Source organism: Zea mays, chromosome 8 (genome assembly GCF_902167145.1).
Source record: "Zea mays cultivar B73 chromosome 8, Zm-B73-REFERENCE-NAM-5.0, whole genome shotgun sequence".
Taxonomy (NCBI): Eukaryota; Viridiplantae; Streptophyta; class Magnoliopsida; order Poales; family Poaceae; genus Zea; species Zea mays.
Window position 1 is genome coordinate 67,605,266 of NC_050103.1, and position 13,063 is coordinate 67,618,328.

Below are 13,063 nucleotides of genomic sequence, written 5' to 3' on the forward strand. Positions count from 1 at the left end.
AGGTCTGCTCGGTGAAGGTGGCGGCACCATTCTACCTAGACTGGTTCGACAAGCCCATCACCTTCGACCAAGGCGACCACCCCGACTGCGTGCCGAGCCCAGGAAGGTACCCGCTCGTTGTCGACCCTATCATCAGCAACGCCAGGCTCACCAAGGTCCTCATGGACGGAGGCAGCAACCTCAACATCATCTACACCAAGACCCTCGGGCTCTTGGGGATCGATTTGTCCACGATCCGGGCCGGTGCGGCGCCCTTTCACGGGATCATCCCCGGAAAGCGCGTCCTGTCCCTTGGACAACTCGATTTGCCCGTCTGCTTCGGGACTCCCTCCAACTTTTGAAAGGAAACCCTCACGTTCGAGGTGGTCGGGTTCCGAGGGACCTACCACGCGGTGTTGGGAAGGACGTGCTACGCCAAGTTCATGGTCGTCCCCAACTACACATACCTCAAGCTCAAGATGCTAGGCCCCAACGGGTCATCACCGTCGGATCCACGTACCGACACGCGTACGAATGCGATGTGGAGTGCGTGGAGTACGCTGAGGCCCTCATCGAGTCCGAGGCCCTCATCACCGACCTAGAGTGCCTCTCCAAGGAGGTGCCTGATGCGAAGCGCCACGCCGGCAACTTCGAACCGGATGAGGCGGTTAAGTCCATCCCTCTCGACCCCAGCAACGACGCCTGCAAGCAAGTCCGGATCGGCTCCGAGCTTGACCCCAAATAGGAAGCAGTGCTCGTCGACTTTCTCCGTGCAAACGCCGAAATTTTTGCGTGGAGTCCCTCGGACATGCCCGGCATACCGAGGGATGTCGCCGAGCACTCACTGGATATCCGAGCTAGAGCCCGACCCGTGAAGCAGCACCTGCGTCTCTTTGACGAAGAGAAGCGCAGGGCCATAGGCGAGGAGGTCCACAAGCTGATGGCTGCAGGGTTCATCAAAGAGGTATTCCATCCCGAACGGTTAACTAACCCTGTGCTTGTGAAAAAGAAAGGTGGGAAATGGAGGATGTGCGTCGACTACACCGGGTTGAATAAAGCATGTCCGAAGGTTCCCTACCCTCTGCCTCGCATCGATCAAATTGTGGACTCCACTGCTGGGTGCGAAACCCTGTCATTCCTCGACGCCTATTCAGGTTATCATCTGAAAGAGTCCGACCAGCTCGCGACTTCTTTCATCACACCTTTTGGCATGTATTGTTATATTACTATGCCATTTGGCTTGAGGAATGCAGGTGCGACATACCAAAGGTGCATGAACCACGTATTCGGATAACACATCGGCCGAACGGTCGAGGCTTACGTCGATGACATCGTTGTCAAGACGAGGAAAGCCTCCGACCTCCTCTCTGACCTTGAAACGACATTCAAGTGTCTGAGAGCGAAAGGCGTGAAACTCAATCTCGAGAAGTGTGTCTTCGGAGTCCCCCGAGGCATGCTCCTGGGGTTCATCATCTCCGAGCGGGGCATCGAGGCCAACCCGGAGAAAATCGCGGCCATCACCAACATGGGACCGATCAAATATTTGAAAGGAGTACAAAGGGTCATGGGATGCCTTGCGGCTCTGAGCCGCTTCATCTCGCGCCTCGGCGAGAGAGGATTGCCCTTGTACCGCCTCTTAAGGAAGGCCGAGCGCTTCACTTGGTCCCCCGAGGTCGAGGAAGCCCTCGAAAACTTAAAGGCACTCCTTACCAACGCGCCCATCTTGGTGCCCCCCGCTGCGGGAGAAGCCCTCTTGATCTACGTAGCCGCAACCACCCAGGTGGTCAGCGCCATGATCGTAGTCGAGAGACGAGAAGGGCATGCAGTGCTCGTCTAGAGGCCGGTCTACTTCATCAGCAAAGTGCTATCCGAGACCAAGATCTGCTACCCGCAAATTCAGAAGCTACTGTACGCGGTAATTCTGACGCGGCGAAAGTTGCGACACTACTTCGAGTCTCATCCGGTGACTACGGTGTCATCCTTCCCCCTGGGGGAGATCATCCAGTGCCGAGAGGCCTCGGGTAGGATAGCAAAGTGGGCAGTGGAGCTCATGGGTGAAACACTCTCATTCACCCCTCGGAAGGCCATAAAATCCAAAGTCTTGGCAGATTTCCTGGCGGAATGGGTTGACACCCAATTGCCGACAGCTCCGATCCAGGCTGAACTTTGGACCATGTACTTCGACGGGTCACTCATGAAAACTGGAGCAGGCGCTGGCCTGCTCTTCGTTTCACCCCTCGGAAGGCATCTTCGCTATGTGATACGCCTCCATTTTTCGGCGTCAAACAACGTGGCCGAGTATGAGGCTTTGGTTAACGGGCTGCGCGTCGCCGTCGAGCTAGAGGTTCGGCGCCTCGACGCTCGTGGCGACTCGTAGCTTGTCATTGACCAAGTCGTGAAGAACTCCCACTGTCGCGACCGGAAGATGGAGGCCTACTGCGACGAAGTTCGGCGCCTGGAAGACAAGTTCTACGGGCTGGAACTCAACCATATCGCTCGACGGTACAACGAGACTGCGGATGAGCTGGCTAAAATAGCCTCTGGGCGGACAACGGTTCCCCCGAACGTCTTCTCCAGAGACATACATCAACCCTCCGTCAAGATCGACGACACGCCCGAGCCCGAGGAGGCATCGGCCCAGCCCGAGGTACCCTCGGCCGCCGAGGGTGAGGACCTGCACGTCGAGGGAGAGCGGAATGGGGTCATGCCAAATCCGAACTGGCAGGCCCCGTACCTAGAATATCTCCTCCGAGGAGAGCTGCCCCTCGACAAGGTCGAAGCTCGGCGACTGGTGTAACGCCCTGAATTTGGGGGTGGAATTTTTTCTTCTTTTCTCTCACCAAATTCGGGCGTTACTCTCTTTTCTCTTTCCCCGTTTTGCTCATTCTTCCCAATTTCAAACCAGTATAGTGACAGGTGTTCGTGTCATGTATAAACCAAAACCTAAGTGTCATGGGTGTTGCATCATGCCGAAGCACATTTCTTGGTCTGATGTTGAGTGTTCGTCTTGTTCCGTTCCGGATTTCGATTTGCGATTTAATTCCGTTTAGTGGTCCGCGCGCGTCGTGGGTTTTCGATCCGCGAAGTGGCCCGGCCCAGCCCAGCCCTGCCCGGCCCTGCGCGCCCCTGGCGCCCCACCCCCCCCCCCATGCGCCCCCCTTCTCCCTCTCTCTCTCATTTGGATCTCCCGCGCAACAACCTCTCCTCTCCCTCTTCCACCTCTCTCTCCCCGTGGTGCCCTAGGAATTGGAGACGACGATCACCGGATTTTGGACCCCGAGGTGAGCTCCCCTCCCCACCCCTTCTCCTCTCTCTCTCTCTCTCCCTCCTCTTCTTCCTCCCCACGCGCCCCCCTTTCTTCCCCTGCTCGCGCGCGTCCCTGCCCGCCCCTGCTCGCCGGCGGCGCGGCGCCCCCCGCCCTCCCCCGGCCGCGGCGGCGCTCGCCCGCCCTCCCCCGGCGGCGGCGGCGCTCCCCGCCCCTCCTCTCGCGCGCGGCGGCGGCGCCCGCCCCTCCCCCGGCCGCGGCGGCGTTCGCCCGCCCCTCACTCGGCCCGCGGCGGCGCTCCCCGCCCCCTGCCCGCCCGCGCGGCGCCCCCCGCCCCTCCCCGGCCCGCGGCGGCGATCCCGCCCGCCCCTGCTCGCCGGTGCGCGGCCCCCGACGCGGCCCCCGGCGCGGCCCCGGCCGGCCCAGCCGCCCCTGACAGGTTCAACCGCCCCGTGCCCCGGCTCGGCCGCCCGTTCCCGCGCTCGGCCTCGTCCGACCGTGCCCCCGCTCGCCCGCGCTCGTGGTGATTATTTTTGTTAGTTGATGGTTAATGTGAAACTCCGTTAGTTAGCGTGCTGCGTCGCGCGCTTCGCCGCGCGACGGATTGTCTAATTTCAGATTCTATCTGTGTGTTGCGTCGTGCGCTTCGTCGCGCGGCGATCCATTTTAATTTCAGGTTATTTAAGGTGTAACGCCGCGTGTGTATTCACGCGACGTTCCACTTTGGACTCAGTTTAGTCGACGTATGTCGTCGTGCGTTTCGTCGCGCGATGCTTAACGTCTCCTCATAACCAAGGCGAAGTGTCTCGTTGCGTGCCCGGTCGCGCGACGAGTCGTTAACTTCTTAATTTGTTTTAGAGTGCTATGTCGCGCGTCTCGCCGCGCGACCATCCTTTTTATTTATCTCCACCTGCTTATAATGATTAGACATGAAACATGACTTTACTTTATGCTAAACATAGTGTCTACATTAAATTTCCTTCCATTAAGCGAGTGGTTAATTTATAATCATGTAACGTGATCGTTTCTCGATTGTCTTTTCCTCTTTCTCTCTTAACCGTACTCGCGAGCCCGCGTGAAACGCCTGTTTACTTATTGCATTCTATTGAATGGTGTACTGTTCTTTTGTATTAAATATGTGGATGTATGTATGTTTGCGCTCGCATAGAGAACGATCCGGTCGGAGAACCCGAAGAACCCGCAGGAGAAGCCCCTGAGCAGCAGTCGGTTGGTGGAGGCAAGTGTCATTTGACCTATCTCTGTCCTATTCATTCTTTAATTCACCTCCCGCATTACACATTTATACCTAAGGATTGACTAGCTTTTGTTATCCATGTCCTTGTCTACCTATTTGGGTTGGATTATTATTGTTTAGCTTTATGCTATTGCTTAACTCTAATCAATGAACATGATGAGATTATCTATGATACGCTGTTTTCCCTTCTCTTATTATGATGTTGTACTTGTGGCTTCAAGGGGGCTCGAGCGGTTTCTCGAGTGCCTCTTCGTAAGGACCTGTTCTATGGATGACCGCCTGGGAAAATAGTGCAACCATGAGGGTGGAATGGGGTGCCCTTAGCTGAATAATTAGAGGATCCGGGGTGTAGTTCGCTTCGCCGTCGTGCCATCAATGGGGCTCGGTGTACGCGGCTCGCTCTGCCAAGTTTGGGTTTGTCCCTTGGGGAGGAGTGCAGTACATTTAGGAAACCTAACGGGCGGCTACAGCCCCGGGGAATCTTTGTAAAGGCTACGTAGTGAAACCCTGCCTATTCACCTTGGTAGTGTTTAAGGGTTTGATCGGCCCAAGGCAAGAGGGAATCACGGCTTGTGGGTAAAGTGCACAACCTCTGCAGAGTGTTTGAAAACTGATATATCAGTCGTGCTCGCGGTTATGAGCGGCCAAGGGAGCTCCAGTGATTAGTGGTACTTGATCAGAGACATTATGGTACAGGTGGCTATGAGATCGATGGTTTTGGTTATGACTATGGTGTTGGTAAGTGGTATTCTTTCCGTTTGGAAAGGGTACATCGGGCTAATAACTTGGGTTAACGCTAAAACCTGGCTTTCTATTAGTAAATAATAATCTGACCAACTAAAAGCAACTGATTGACTTATCCCCACATAAAGCTAGTCCACTACAGCCAAACAGGATACTTGCTGAGTATGTTGATGTGTACTCACCCTTGCTCTACACACCAAACCCCCCCATCCCCAGGTTGTCAGCATTGCAACCACTGCTCAGGCGAAGATGAAGTTGTGAAAGGAGACTTCCAGGAGTTCCAAGACTACGACGAGTTCTAGGCGTGGGTTAGCGGCAACCCCCAGTCGGCTGCCTGTGAAGGCCGCGTTTATCTATGTTTCTTTTCCGCACTTTGATTTGTTGTAAAGACTATATGGACGTCTCAGACGTATGATGTAATCGACTACTATTTCCCTTCTTAATACTATTTTGAGCACTGTGTGATGATGTCCATGTTATGTAACTGCTGTGTACGTGAATAACTGATCCTGGCACGTACATGGTTCGCATTCGGTTTGCCTTCTAAAACCGGGTGTGACATAAGTGGTATCAAAGCCGTGCTGACTGTAGGACCGCTAACCTAGAATAGAATGGTCGTTCTAAGGACTATAGACCTCTGTCTCTGCCTTGACTTTGATATCCCTTCAAAAGTTGGTCATACCGGCCAAACCTATGTTCTACTATATAATATACCTTGCTGAAAATCATGTTTTATTCTAATCCTTCATTTACTTATGATTCATTATTTGCTGGTCATATTGATTCTATTCTCACCCTTTTGCTTGCGATGTCTTTTGTAGATGGCTCGACTTAGACACACTGCACGAAAGTCCGTCATCCCCTTCTTACCCTCCCGCCTTGCTGAGCGTCCGCTTCGCCGTCCCGTGGCCGGACAGTCCAGCCACTTGGAGAGACTACACCACCGCCTGCATGAGGAGCAGGAACGTCGACGACAGGAGCAGCAGGGCTCTTCCTTCTCGCTCCAACAGGAGATAGAGTCCGTGAGGAGCTGCTCCCCTGTGCTTCCTCTGGAGGCGCCCCCTACACCACCACTGGGCGCCCCAGCTTCTGGAGTAGCTGCTGGAGGGGACCCAGACGACAGAGGTGGCGACGACAGCTCGAGCCACGACACCGAACTTTCTGCTAACCATGAGCCGGAAGGATGGGTTGCTCGACCCATCACTCGCGACGCTGCTCGCGGGTGTCACTTCCACGATGCGCTCGACACCCTGCTACGTCGGGCACTTAACCGGCATACTTGGTCCATCGAGTATCGCTGTGTGGTCTACCAGCATAGTCACGGGGTCTACCCGGACCGCTGGGAGGCAACCTGCTGAGAGCACCTAGAGGGGGGGTGAATAGGTGATCCTGCGAAACTTAAACTTATAGCCACAAAGACTTGTTAAGGGTTAGTACAATAATTGCCAAGTGGCTAGAGAGGAGTCTCAATAAAACACAATACCACAAGAGATCAAACACAGAGATGACACAGTGGTTTATCCCGTGGTTCGGCCAAGACCAACGCTTGCCTACTCCACGTTGTGGCGTCCCAACGGACGAGGGTTGCAATCAACCCCTCTCAAGCGGTCCAAAGACCCACTTGAATACCACGGTGTTTTGCTTGCTTTTTCTCAATCCCGATTGCGAGGAATCTCCACAACTTGGAGCCTCTCGCCCTTACAATTGAAGTTCACAAAGAAACACAGAGCAAGGGGGAATGAGCAACGCACACAAGACTTCAAGAGATCAGAGCAACAACACGCACACAAGTCGCAACAAGAGCTCGCAACACAACTCAAAGAGTTCGCAACTCAACAAGAGCTCTAGATGCTATCACAAATGAAACGAATGCGCGAGATCGATGTCTTGGTGCTTAGGAATGTTCTAGGAATGCTTGGTGTGCTCCTCCATGCGCCTAGGGGTCCCTTTTATAGCCCCAAGGCAGCTAGGAGCCGTTGAGAACAAATCTGGAAGGCCATCCTTGCCTTCTGTCATCGGGCGCACCGGACAGTCCGGTGCACACCGGACAGTGTCCGGTGCCCGATTCCTTTCCTTAAATGGCGAAGCCGACCGTTGCAGATCTGGGAGCCGTTGGCGCACCGGACAGTCCGGTGCCCCCTTCCGACCGTTGGCTTGGCCACGTGTCGCGCGCAGAATCTGCGGCCGACCGTTGGCCCGGCCGACCGTTGCACACCGGACAGTCCGGTGAATTTTAGCCGTACGCCGTCAGCAAATTCCCGAGAGCGACCTCTTCGGCCGAGGCAGCCTGGCGCACCGGACACTGTCCGGTGCACCACCGGACAGTCCGGTGCTCCAGACCGAAGCAGCCTTCTGGCTGTACACAGCCAACTCTTTTCTTTTCTTTTTCTTCCTGTTTCCAATACTTAGACAAGTATATTAGTACACAAAACCAATGTACTAAGACTTAGAAACATACCTTTGCTCTTGATTTGCACTTTATTCATCCATGGCATAAATTCACATTTAAGCACTTGAGTTGGCACTCAATCACCAAAATACTTAGAAATGGCCCAAGGGCACATTTCCCTTTCAATCTCCCCCTTTTTGGTGATTTATGCCAACACAACATAAAGCAACTAGAACAAGTGCAAAATCACTTCAAATAAAACTCAAATTGATTTTGATTCAATTTTGGCATATATGGATCATCCTTTGCCACCACTTGGTTTGTTTTTGCAAATCAAACTCAAATCTCTATCTCTAAGTCAAACACACATGTTGAAGCATAAAGAGAGTCATTCCAAAAGAGATTGATCAAAGATTTCAAAAACTCCCCCTATTTCCCATAATCAACACTTCTCCCCACAAGAAGCCAACTTTTGACAAGAGAGACAATAAAAGAGTTTGACAAAACAAAAACTCTATTTTACTATTTTCAAAATCTCTCAAGTGGTAGCTGATCCATCTATTGCTTTGGCCTTTATTTTCTCCCCCTTTGGCATCAAGCACCAAAACGGGATCAATCTTGGCCCTGTAACCCCATTGCCTCACCAAAATCTTCAATAAGAATACAAAGAGGCAATAAGAGTCTAAAGATGAACTTGGAATAAGTTACCCTCTCATCGGAGTGCAGTGGAAGTCTTTCATGGTCCAAGTCCACCTTTTCCCTTTCAATCCTCCTTCGAGACTAAATCATCAAACTCAAGCACATGGTTAGTCTCAAAGGGTCAAGTTGTAACACATCTCCCCCTAAACATGTGCATCACTTTGCAACGGACTTGTGAGGTCCAGGGAGTGTTTGTACAGCTTGAGCACCATGATAAGCAACAAAATGCAAAAAGGAACATGATCAAAAGCATAAATACATGTATGCTAGAATTCAATCCAGGTTCCGCGAATCTAAGACATTTAGCTCACTACGCAACCTGCAAAAGGTCTTCTCATCTAGAGGCTTAGTGAAGATATCGGCTAGCTGGTTCTCGGTGCTAACATGAAACACTTCGATATCTCCCTTTTGCTGGTGGTCTCTCAAAAAGTGATGCCGGATGTCTATGTGCTTTGTGCGGCTGTGCTCAACAGGATTCTCCGCCATGCGGATAGCACTCTCATTATCACATAGGACTGGGACTTTGCTCAGATTGTAGCCAAAGTCCCGGAGGGTTTGCCTCATCCAAAGCAGTTGCGCGCAACACTGACCTGCGGCAACGTACTCGGCCTCAGCGGTGGATAGGGCAACGGAGGTTTGTTTCTTAGAGTTCCATGACACCAGGGACCTTCCTAAGAATTGGCACGTCCCCGATGTACTCTTCCTATCGACCTTACATCCAGCATAGTCGGAGTCTGAGTATCCAACCAAGTCAAAGGTAGACCCCTTTGGATACCAGAGCCCGAAGCAAGGCGTAGCAACCAAATATCTAAGAATTCGCTTCACCGCCACTAAGTGACACTCCTTAGGATCGGATTGAAATCTAGCACACATGCATAAGCTAAGCATAATATCCGGTCTACTAGCACATAAGTAAAGCAAAGAACCTATCATTGACCGGTATGCTTTTTGATCAACGGACTTACCTCCTTTGTTGAGGTCGGTGTGTCCGTCGGTCCCCATCGGAGTCTTTGCGGGCTTGGCGTCCTTCATCCCAAACTGCTTTAGCAGATCTTGCGTGTACTTTGTTTGGGAGATGAAAGTGCCATCCTTGAGTTGCTTCACTTGGAACCCAAGGAAGTAGTTCAACTCGCCCATCATCGACATCTCGAATTTCTGCGTCATCACCCTGCTAAACTCTTCACAAGACTTTTGGTTAGTAGAACCAAATATTATGTCATCGACATAAATTTGGCACACAAACAAATCACCATCACACGTCTTAGTAAAAAGAGTTGGATCGGCTTTCCCAACCTTGAAAGCATTAACAATTAGAAAGTCTCTAAGGCATTCATACCATGCTCTTGGGGCTTGCTTAAGTCCATAGAGCGCCTTAGAGAGCTTACACACATGGTCAGGGTACCGTTCATCCTCGAAGCCAGGGGGTTGCTCCACGTACACCTCCTCCTTGATTGGCCCGTTGAGGAAAGCGCTCTTCACATCCATTTGGTACAACCTGAAAGAATGGTGAGCGGTATATGCTAGCAAGATACGAATTGATTCTAGCCTAGCCACAGGAGCAAAAGTCTCCTCAAAGTCCAAACCTGCGACTTGGGCATAACCTTTTGCCACAAGTCGAGCCTTGTTCCTCGTCACCACCCCGTGCTCGTCCTGTTTGTTGCGGAATACCCACTTGGTTCCCACAACGTTTTGCTTGGGACGAGGCACCAGTGTCCAAACTTCATTGCGCTTGAAATTGTTGAGTTCCTCCTGCATGGCCAACACCCAGTCCGGATCTAGCAAGGCCTCCTCTACCCTGAAAGGCTCAGTAGAAGAGACAAAGGAGTAATGCTCACAAAAATTAACTAATCTAGATCGAGTAGTTACTCCCTTACTAATGTCACCCAAAATTTGGTCGACAGGATGATCCCTTTGAATCACCGCTTGGACTTGGGTTGGAGGTGCCGGTTGCACATCTTCCTCCATCACATGATCATCTTGTGCTCCCCCTTGATCACACGCCTCCTGTTGATGAACCTGTTCATCGTCTTGAGTTGGGGGTTGCACCATAGTTGAGGAAGAAGGTTGATCTTGTTCCAATTGTTCCTGTGGTCGCACATCACCAATCGCCATGGTGCGCATAGCAGCCGTTGGAACGTCTTCTTCATCTACATCATCATGATCAACAACTTGCTCTCTTGGAGAGCCATTAGTCTCATCAAATACAACGTCGCTAGAGACTTCAACCAAACCCGATGATTTGTTGAACACTCTATACGCCTTTGTATTTGAGTCATAACCTAACAAAAACCCTTCTACTGCTTTGGGAGCAAATTTAGAATTTCTACCCTTCTTCACTAGAATGTAGCACTTGCTCCCAAATACACGAAAGTACGATACATTGGGTTTGTTACCGGTTAGAAGCTCATATGACGTCTTCGTGAGGAGGCGGTGAAGGTAGACCCTGTTGATGGCGTGGCAAGCCGTGTTCACGGCTTCCGACCAAAAACGCTCGGGGGTCTTGAATTCTCCAAGCATAGTCCTCGCCATGTCGATTAGCGTCCTGTTCTTCCTCTCTACCACACCATTTTGCTGTGGTGTGTAGGGAGCGGAGAACTCGTGCTTGATCCCTTCCTCCTCAAGGAACTCCTCCACTTGAAGGTTCTTGAACTCGGACCCGTTGTCGCTCCTTATCTTCTTCACCTTGAGCTCAAACTCATTTTGAGCTCTCCTGAGGAAGCGCTTGAGGGTTCCTTGGGTTTCAGATTTATCCTGCAAAAAGAACACCCAAGTGTAGCGGGAAAAGTCATCAACAATAACTAGACCATACTTACTTCCTCCTATGCTCAGATAGGCGACGGGTCCGAAGAGGTCCATGTGTAGCAGCTCCAGGGGTCTTGATGTGGTCATCACATTCTTGCTGTGATGTGCTCCTCCCACTTGTTTACCTGCTTGACAAGCTGCACAAGGTCTATCTTTTTCGAATTGTACGTTAGTCAAACCTATCACGTATTCTCCCTTTAGAAGCTTGTGAAGGTTCTTCATCCCCACATGTGCTAAGCGGCGATGCCACAGCCAGCCCATGCTAGTCTTAGCTATTAAGCATGCATCTAGACCGGCCTCTTCTTTTGCAAAATCAACTAAATAAAGTTTGCCGTCGAATACACCCTTAAAAGCTAGTGAACCATCATTTCTTCTAAAGACAGACACATCTACATTTGTAAATAAACAGTTATATCCCATATGACATAATTGACTAACAGATAGCAAATTATATCCAAGACTCTCCACTAAAAACACATTAGAGATAGAATGCTCATTAGAAATTGCAATTTTACCTAACCCTTTTACCTTGCCTTGATTCCCATCACCGAATATAATTGAATCTTGGGAATCTTTATTCTTGACGTAGGAGGTGAACATCTTCTTCTCCCCCGTCATATGGTTTGTGCATCCGCTATCAATAATCCAGCTTGAACCCCCGGATGCATAAACCTGCAAGGCAAATTTAGGCTTGGGACTTAGGTACCCAACTCTTGTTGGGTCCTACAAGGTTAGTCACAATTGTCTTAGGGACCCAAATGCAAGTTTTATCACCCTTGCATTTTGCCCCTAATTTCCTAGCAATCACCTTTCTATCCTTTCTACAAATTGCAAAGGAAGCATTCAAAGCATGATATATTGTAGAAGGTTCATTTAATTTCCTAGAAACATTAACAGCATTTCTTCTAGGCATATTATGAACAGCATTTCTCCTACTAACATTTCTATCATGCACATAAGAAGAGCTAGAAGTAAACATGGCATGAGAATCAAAGGCATTATATGCATTACAACTCCTATAAGCATTTCTAGGTTGTCTTCTATCATTGTACATAAAGGTATGGTTCTTTTGCACACTACTAGCCATAGGGGCCTTCCCTTTCTCCTTGGCGGAGATGGGAGCCTTATGACTTGTCAAGTTCTTGGCTTCCCTTTTGTAGCCAAGTCCATCCTTAATTGAGGGATGTCTACCAATCGTATAGGCATCCCTTGCAAATTTCAATTTATCAAATTCGCTTTTGCTAGTCTTAAGTTGGGCATTAAGACTAGACACTTCATCATTCAATTTAGAAATTGAAGCTAGGTGTTCACTACACGCATCAATGTCAAAATCTTTACACCTAGTGCAAATCACAACATGTTCTACACAAGATGTTGATTTACTAGATTTTTCTAGCTTAGCATTTAAATCATCATTTATGCTTTTTAAACTAGAAATTGAATCATGACATGTAGACAACTCACAAGAAAGCATTTCATTTCTCTTAATCTCTAAAGCAAGTGATTTTTGTGCTTCTACAAACTTATCATGTTCTTCATATAAAAGGTCCTCTTGCTTTTCTAATAGCCTATTCTTATCATTCAAGGCATCAATGAGTTCATTTATCTTATCTATCTTAGATCTATCTAAACCCTTGAATAAGCAAGAATAGTCTATGTCATCATCATCACTGGACTCATCATCACTAGAAGAAGCATAAGTGGAGTCTCGAGTACTCACCTTCTTCTCCCTTGCCATAAGGCAGGTGTGACGCTCGTTGGGGAAGAGGGATGACTTGTTGAAGGCAGTGGCGGCGAGTCCTTCATTGTCGGAGTCGGAGGAGGAGCAATCCGAATCCCACTCCTTGCCTAGATGTGCTTCGCCCTTTGCCTTCTTATAATTCTTCTTCTTCTCCCTCTTGTTTTCTTGGTCCTGATCACTATCATTGTC